This window comes from Bos mutus, chromosome 6 (genome assembly GCF_027580195.1).
Source record: "Bos mutus isolate GX-2022 chromosome 6, NWIPB_WYAK_1.1, whole genome shotgun sequence".
NCBI classification, from domain to species: domain Eukaryota; kingdom Metazoa; phylum Chordata; class Mammalia; order Artiodactyla; family Bovidae; genus Bos; species Bos mutus.
In genome coordinates this window covers 54,820,911-54,830,215 of record NC_091622.1, presented here as the reverse complement: position 1 = coordinate 54,830,215, position 9,305 = coordinate 54,820,911, and the positions used below count along the sequence as shown (strand labels likewise).

Here is a 9,305-nt window from a genome sequence, read left to right as displayed (position 1 = left end):
TCCATTAATGTTTCACATTCAATTACTGAACACATATGTATGTCAGACATTTTACTAAGTACTAAAATAAGATGAATAGGAGAGTTTCTTCCCCTGACATTGACTTTTGGTAGGGAAGGTAAGCCTAAATCATATAAATAAATATCTATCTATGAACTAATATAAATTCAGAATTAAATATACAGATTTGTATAAATATTTATATTATGGAAAAGTATATCAAAATAAAGGGGCTCTGATTAACACAACTCAATTTTGCTTATGTATTTATAAAGATTAATATAGGTCTATATTTAATCAACTTGCTTCATAAATAACCATGATATGTACAATTCTTTTTTTATTTTAGTGCTGATTATCAGTCTCGTTCTTACTCCTCCTAGATAGAGGTTATTGGGGATTACTTGGGATGATGTTAGAGTATTTTTCCTTCGTGTATGTACCTGTGGTTCCAGGTCTGTGCACTGCAATATTGCTCCAAATATTCATCGGTGCATAAATGATTTGAATCACAGCAGATAGAATTCTTACTTATATTTCAGTTCAGTTCAGTCGCTCAGTAGTGTCCGACTCTTTGCAACCCCATGAATCGCAGCACACCAGGCCTCCCTGTCCATCACCAACTCCCGGAGTTCACTCAGATTCACGTCCATCGAGTCAGTGATGCCATCCAGCCATCTCATCCTCTGTCATCCCCTTCTCCTCCTGCCCCCAATCCCTCCCAGCATCAGAGTCTTTTCCAGTGAGTCAACTCTTCGCATGAGGCGGCCAAAGTACTGGAGTCTCAGCTTTGGCATCATTCCTTCCAAAGAAATTCTAGGGCTGATCTTCAGAATGGACTGGTTGGATCTCCTTGCAGTCCAAGGGACTCTCAAGAGTCTTCTCCAACACCACAGTTCAAAAGCATCAATTCTTCAGCGCTCAGCTTTCTTCACAGTCCAACTCTCACATCCATACATGACCACATGAAAAACCATAGCCTTGACTAGACGGACCTTTGTTGGCAAAGTAATGTCTGCTTTTGACTATGCTATCTAGATTGGCCATAGCTTTCCTTCTAAGGAGTAAGCGTCTTCTAATTTCATGGCTGCAGTTACCATCTGCAGTGATTTTGGAGCCCAAAAATATAAAGTCTGACACTGTTTCCCCATCTATTTCCCATAAAGTGATGGGACCGGATGCCATGGTCTTAGTTTTCTGAATGTTGAGCTTTATTGTGATCCACACAAATCAAAGGCTTTGGCATAGTCAATAAAGCAGAAACAGATGTTTTTCTGGAACTCTCTTGCTTTTTCCATGATCCAGCAGATGTTGGCAATTTGATCTCTGGTTCCTCTGCCTTTTCTAAAACGAGCTTGAACATCAGGAAGTTCACGGTTCACATATTGCTGAAGCCTGGCTTGGAGAATTTTGAGCATTACTTTACTATCATGTGAGATGAGTGCAATTGTGTGGTAGTTTGAGCATTCTTTGGCATTGCCCTTCTTTGGGATTGGAATTTCAGTCTTTGCAGTGCAAAGTTTGTTTCACACACACTAATATGTCTTTCCTTCTATTGTACTTGGTGTAGGTTGGAAAGCTGATCGATTTTCTTTAGACCACAATGGCTGGATTGAAAGTAAACTTTATAGAATTGTGCTTTGCTTTGTTCTATTTTTTTTTTGTAAATTGAGTTATTAGATGTTGATCTTGAGGATTTATATACCTTATGGCAGAAAGTGAAAAAGAACTAAAGAGCCTTTTGATGAGAGTGAAAGCAAAAGAGGAGAGTGAAAAAGTTGGCTTAAAACTCAACATTCAGAAAACTATGATCATGGCATCTAGTCCCATGACTTCATGGCAAATAGATGGGGAAACAATAGAAACAGTGAGAGACTTTATTTTCTTGGGCTCCAAAATCACTGCAGATGGTGACTGCAGCCATGAAATTAAAAGGCACTTGCTCCTTGGAATAAAAGCTATGAGCAACCTAGACAGCATATTAAAAAGCAGAGACGTTCAGTTCAGTTCAGTTCAGTTCAGTCACTCAGTCATTTCCGACTCTTTGTGACCCCATGAATTGCAGCACTCCAGGCCTCCCTGGCCATATTCGCCAGGCCTCCATCATCGTATTCCAGAGTTCACTCAAACTCAGGTCCATCCAGTCGATGATATCATCCAACCATCTCATCCTCTGTCATCGCCTTTTCCTCCTACCCCAATCCCTCCCAGCATCAGAGTCTTTTCCAATGAGTCAACTCTTCTCATGCAGTGGCCAAAGTACTGGAGTTTCAGCTTTAGAACACCCAGGGCTGATCTCCTTTAGAATGGACTGGTTGGATCTCCTTGCAGTCCAAGGGACTCTCAAGAGTCTTCTTCAACACCACAGATCAAAAGCATCAATTTCTCAGAGTTTAGCTTTCTTCACAGTCCAACTCTCACATCCATACATGACCACAGGAAAAACCATAGCCTTGACTAGACGAACCTTGTTGGCAAAGTAATGTCTCTGCTTTTCCATATGCTGTTTAGGTTGGTCATAACTTTTCTTCCAAGGAGTAAGCATCTTTTAATTTCATGGCTGCAGTCACCATCTGCAGTGATTTTGGAGCCCCCAAAAATAACGTCTGACACTGTTTCCACTGTTTCCCCATCTATTTCCCATGAAGTGATGGAACCAGATGCCATGATCTTTGTTTTTTGAATGTTGAGCTTTAAGCCAACTTTTTCACTCTCCACTTTCACTTTCATCAAGAGGCTTTTTAGTTCCTCTTCACTTTCTGCCATAAGGGTGGTGTCATCTGCATACCTGAGGTTATTGATATTTCTCCTGGCAATCTTGATTCTAGCTTGTGCTTTTTCCAGCCTGTTTCTCATGATGTACTCTGCATAGAAGTTAAATAAGCAGGGTGACAATATACAGCCTTGATGTACTCCTTTTCTTGTTTGGAACCAGTGTGTTGTTCCATGTTCAGTTCTAACTGTTGCTTCCTGACCTGCATATCGGTTTCTCAAGAGGCAGGTCAGGTGGTCTGGTATTCCCATCTCTTTTAGAATTGTCCACAGTTTATTGTGATCCATACAGTCAAAGGCTTTGGCATAGTCAATAAAGCAGAAATAGATGTTTTTCTGGAACTCTCTTGCTTTTTCCATGATCCAGCGGATGTTGGCAATTTGATCTCTGGTTCCTCTGCCTTTTCTAAAACCAGCTTGAACATCTGGAAGTTCACGGTTCACATATTGCTGAAGCCTGGCTTGGAGAATTTACTTTACCAATAAAGGTCCATCTAGTCAAAGCTATGGTTTTTCCAGTAGTCATGTATAAGAGTTGGATTATAAAGAAAGCTGAGTGTGGAAGAATTGATGCTTTTGAACTGTGGTATTGGAGAAGACTCTTGAGAGTCCTTGGATTGAAAGGAGATCCAGCCAGTCCATCCTAAAGGAAATCAGTCCTGAATATTCATTGGAAACACTGCTGAAGCTGAAACTCCAATACTTTGGCCATGTGATGCAAAAATCTGACTCATTGGAAAAGACACTGATGTGGGGAGAGATTGAAGGTGGGAGCAGAAGGCGAAAACACAGGTTGAGATGGTTTGATGGCCTCACTGATGGGATGGACATGAGTTTGAGTAAGCTGCAGGAGTTGGTAATGGACAAGGAAGCCTGGTGTGCTACAGTCCATGGGGTCGCAGAGTCGGACACCAGTTTGCGACTAAACTGAACTGATGCTGAATGTATTATTCTGAGGAGACTTTTGTAGGAAACAGATTTCTGCTAGGATTAGTTACTTCACAATGGAATAAAAGGTTTTCAACTAATATTGCTTTCCTGGGAACCATTCAACCAACTTTTTCTTACTTAATGTCTTTTGCATATCTCTCTTTACCATCTGATTTTAACTTACTAGTTGAATTTGTTGTAGTGGTGGAATCAAGAACATTCAGTAGGAAAAGAGGAATAAACTTGAAATAATACATGAGAATCAAATGAAGCCAAACTTCATTTTAAATTATTGCTTAATATTTAAATTTTGATAAGGCCCCCTAGAGGGCTTCAGTTTATTTCTTTCATCATCTTCTGGTGGAATGTATTTATTTTCATTTATTTTCCTAGTACTTATTTTAGTTGTATCAGTACCCTATGTTGAATCTGGGGTCTCATGGGAACATGTGACCTCCTGTGAAACTTGCTCTCTGCTTTATTTTATGTTTATCTTATGGATGAAGTGACAAAGTGCTATTTTTTAATATTTTATTTTATTTATTTTTTGGCCACACAGGGTCTTAGTTGTGGGATGCAGGATTTTTTCTTTTCTTTCTTTTTTTTTTTTGTAAAGTTGTAGTATGTGGGATCTAGTTTCCTGACCAGGGATTGATCTCAGGCCGCCTTGCTTTGGGAGTGTGGAATGTCAGCCACTGAGCCACTAGGGAAGTCCTGCAAAGTACTATTGAAAGTGGAGAAATTTGCATCAGGGTAGAAAGTTATTAAATTTCCAGATTTACTGAGGTCCTATTTGTCACATATTTCAGATGCTAGAAACAAAATAACAGTTTTTCTTCCTTCTTTTAGAAAACTAACCATTATTTATTTCTTTTGTACCACTTAACTAAGTAATGATTGTCTTTTAGACTTGATATGAATTTATCAAAGCCAAAATCAAAATCAGTATACCAATATCAGCCCTAGTCTATTGAGCACTTTTAACAATTTAAGGATTTTGACTTTGTCGACTATTGGAAGATTGGCATGTAGGTCAGGGTTTAGCATCATGAGCATAACAATTTCGGATCAGGATCACTTCCTTAATTTTAACATTAAAGTGAGGAAGGTGGAGGATGTAGACTATATGTCATTCTGAAAATCCAAGCTTTCTCTCTAAATCTTCAAATTTGATTCTGACTCTGCACTGCTTTTCAAAATATGTGATAAAATACTACAACAGGAATTTTCTATAATTCTCTTTTTCCTTTTAAGCATGTTTATATTTTAAGTTTCTATACTTTCTTTAGCATAAGATATATTTTAAAAGATATAAACTATTTTAAAATCTAACATACACTCACTTTTCAATAGTGACAAAATATTTGTTATTGCTTAGTCACTAATTTGTGTCCAACTCTTGCGACCCCATGGACTGTACCACCATGCTTCTCTGTCCATCAGATTCTCCCAGATAAAAATATTGGAGTGGGTAGCCATTCCCTTCTCCAGAGGATCTTTCTGACCCAGGGATGAAATTCATGTCTCCTGCATTGGCAGGCAGTTTCTTTAACACTGGGCCAGCCACCTGGGAATCCCAATGACAAACATATTTTTCTAATTATATCCCCTATTGAGTTTGTGTGTCTCAAAATTCAGTTGGAAGCAGGGTAAAATTACTATTCCTTCAACTTACTTAATGCAAACCCGCAGTCAACATGTTTATCAGAAGAGGAATAGTAAGAGCACTTATTAGGTTTGTGTTTGTACACACTGAATGGCAAAATATTAGACTTATGGGGCAAAACAAGATAAATAAAAAATTAAAATGTCTTACACTAGGTTCTAGTCTGCTTTGGCTGCTATGACAAAAATATCATAAGCTGGGTTAGCTTATAAACAAAATAAATTTAAGTCATATACTTCTTGAGACTGGTAATTCCAAGATCAAGGTGCCAGCAGCTATGCCTGGTGACATGCACAAGGCTATGCCTTGGTTGATACACAATCTTTTTGTTGTGTCTTCATGTGGTAAAAGGGGCCAAGGAGCTGTCTGGAATCTCTTTTGTAAGAGTCTCTTTAGAGTCTCTTTTGAGCTTATTCAATGTGATGCTATTTAGAGATGGGATCTCATGACCTAATCATCTCTTAAAAGCCCATCCCTACATACATTGGATATTAAATTTCAACATATGAATTTGGACAGTTGGGGGGAGCACAAATATTCAGTCTTTAGCATAGTGACTAAAGAATACTGTATGACATCTTTTCCATACTATTCCACAAAAAAGGATGTAATGCAGAGAAAAAGAAATACTGGAAATTTCCAAGGTCTGAGTTTTAGTCTTAGGTCTTCATATGCTGCTCTCATTTTGTTGTAGCCATACTGCATACCCTCTATTAACCACAAAGTCCTCATTGAGAAAATATATTTGGTAGCCACAGGGACAATCCTTAAAGTCATCTCAAGCCTCAAGATTTTTTGTTAAGTTGACAATAGATCAAAGAAGCATGAATCATAAATAGCTAAAATAACATGAAAATATATGATGATGTGTATAAAGATCTGTGGATTGTTCCCATCACAAATAAATCATAAATTTTTCATGTTAATTTTCCTCACTAGACCCTCTTTTATAAATATATATGCTGTTATTTATTTTGTAGTGTGGAAGAAATTAACAAAGCTTGAGTGCTACACACAGTGATAGATTTACAATATGTTAAATACCATGCTGTGATTTGTCATTCTGTGTGTGTGTGTGTGTGTATAATGACCTGTAATATTTTTCTTTCAAGTTTTATTCTGAGCTAGAATTATCTACAAATACACATGTGCATACATGCCTGATCTTTGGGTTTCCAATAGTGATTGTAAAGAATTTAAAAAATAAATCCTTTCACAATCTCTCATGCAGTGAGTATGTGCTAGAGCAACTTACTATTGTAAGAGAGAGGATGTATCACATTGAGGTTCCATTAATTCCACACTGCACTAAAGCACTGATAAACAGAAGGACATGAATTAACAAATAACACATTTTACTATAGAAGGGCAAGTAGCACTCAAGTATGTTAGATAATACGGTCAGATATAATAACCTAATTTCCAACTTAGACAAGTTCTAATGAAAACTACGGATAGTTGCTCAGATAAGCCAGAGGAGGAATGAAGAACACAATTGAACACATTAATCCATTTCATTAAATTCAAAAATTTGAGCATTTTAAGATAAATCAGAATAAAGATAAATGCTGAAAGCCATATACCTTTCAATCAAAACCAGGATTAGGACCTGACATTGAACTGAGAGAGACCCTAATTTAAACATGCTAGCCCCTAAACTTTTGCAGCTCCCTGAGAATGAAGTTTTACTCATAAGAAGCACTTGCTCTGCATTCTGTCCATGTTACATCGGCATTTATTCCTACAGAGTGTAACTTACCAATCATCACTTCTTTCTTTTGATTTCTTATAGATAATTAAGCATCCAGGGGCTACAAATGATATCATTATTAACTCTTTGAGGTAAGCCACTGCATCTTCTGAACAGTGACAAAGCCCATAAAGCACCTAGGAGGATTTTTATGTCTCTAGAAACTCATCAGTCAAGAAATGGTAGTCCTGTTAAACAGCTGACTCACAGTAAAGAGTTTTATTACTTCCAAAAATGGTATCTTCTTATAACAGCTTACTGAATGTCCCTGCTACTAGAAAGGTCAGTGAGTAAGATGTGACTAATACTGTTGTCAGAAAGCTCATGTCCTCACTCCCAACAATGGCGGCTCCGAGCCCCAGCGGCGGCGGCGGCGGCGCGGCGGCGGCTCGGGGCGGCAGCGGCACCCTGGGCCCGCGGGGTCCCGGCGCCCGGCCACCCGGCCGTCAGCAGCATGCAGGAGAGAGACTGAGAACACACAGCATTGAGTCGTCAGGAAAACTGAAGATCTCCCTGAGCAGCACTGGGATTTCACTGCAGAGGATTTGAAAGACCTCGGAGAGATTGGACGAGGAGCTTACGGTTCTGTCAACAAAATGGTCCACAAACCCAGTGGGCAAATAATGGCAGTTAAAAGAATCCGGTCGACAGTGGATGAAAAAGAGCAGAAGCAGCTCCTCATGGATTTGGATGTAGTGATGCGGAGCAGTGACTGCCCATACATTGTTCAGTTCTATGGCGCGCTCTTCCGAGAGGGTGACTGTTGGATCTGCATGCAACTCATGTCTACCTCGTTTGATAAGTTTTACAAATATGTATATAGTGTATTAGATGATGTTATTCCAGAAGAAATTTTAGGCAAAATCACTTTAGCAACTGTGAAAGCACTAAACCACTTAAAAGAAAACTTGAAAATCATTCACAGAGATATCAAACCTTCCAATATTCTTCTGGATAGAAGTGGAAATATTAAACTCTGTGACTTTGGCATCAGTGGACAGCTTGTGGACTCGATCGCTAAGACAAGAGATGCTGGCTGCAGGCCCTACATGGCACCTGAAAGAATAGACCCAAGTGCGTCACGCCAAGGCTAGACGTCCACTCTGATGTCTGGAGTCTGGGGATCACATTGTACAATTGGCCACTGGCCGCTTTCTTATCCAAAGTGGAATAGTGTATTTGATCAACTAACACAAGTCGTGAAAGGGGATCCGCCACAGCTGAGTAACTCTGAGGAAAGGGAGTTCTCCCAAGTTTCATCAACTTTGTCAACTTGTGCCTTACGAAGGATGAATCCAAAAGGCCAAAGTATAAAGAACTCCTGAAACACCCCTTTATTTTGATGTACGAGGAGCGCGCCGTCAGGTCGCATGCTACGTGTGTAAAATCCTGGATCAAATGCCAGCCACCCCCCTGAGCTCCCCATGTATGTCGATTGATGTTGCTGCTACGTCAGACTCTAGACAAAGGGCTGGGAGGAAGCAAGACGTACAGAACCTTCACCCCTACCACAGTGTTTTTATTGCTCGCCAGACACCATGCACACCAGGACTGGTGTTTGTTTTCATCCCGTCTGTATACTCCCGCCACCCCGAACGCGCATCCCGTGCGACCCGAGCACCAGCGCGAGCGTCAGTGCGGGTCAGAGACCTCGCCTGCTCTCCCGTGAACGTGGATGTCAGTACGATCAGCTTGCTGACTGTGATAAGACCACATTGTAAACTCATTTCTAGACTTGAAGCCTGGAGACGCAGCTGCTGGAAGGGTGTTTCGTCAGGCTTCCGAATGCTGGATGGATGCGGTGGTGGCCACGCTGTGTCTGAATGCAGGCTCTGGGCTGGAGCGCGAGGCAGGCACGGCCGGCGAGACACCTTGCCTTCCGGAGCTGGGAGACGGAGGAGGGGTAGACTTTCTTCACCAAGTGCAATAGGTTGACTGATTGGACCTTCTGTTGTTTGACAGTCACTGTCCACGCTTGGGGATCCATGTGCTCAGCCAAATTCCCTGTTTGAAATATCACGTTAAATTAGAGCACGTTTATCTTTACCAAAAACCGTGCTGCGTTCAGAGAGGAGAACGTGAAAATGCCGAGACGGGACAGAACGTGTTCTTTTCTCCCCCGCCCACCCCCAGTCCTCTGCCCTCCATCGGGGAGACTCAGGAGTCTGCCACGCGTCAGAGAAGGTG

The 9,305-nt window shown here is 40.5% G+C and overlaps 1 pseudogene; it reads left to right on the top strand.

Annotated features, from left to right (window-relative positions):
- Positions 1–7,460: 7,460 nt before the first annotated feature.
- On the top strand, positions 7,461–9,053 carry LOC138988188 (dual specificity mitogen-activated protein kinase kinase 4 pseudogene; annotated as a pseudogene).
- The last annotated feature ends 252 nt before the right edge of the window (positions 9,054–9,305 follow it).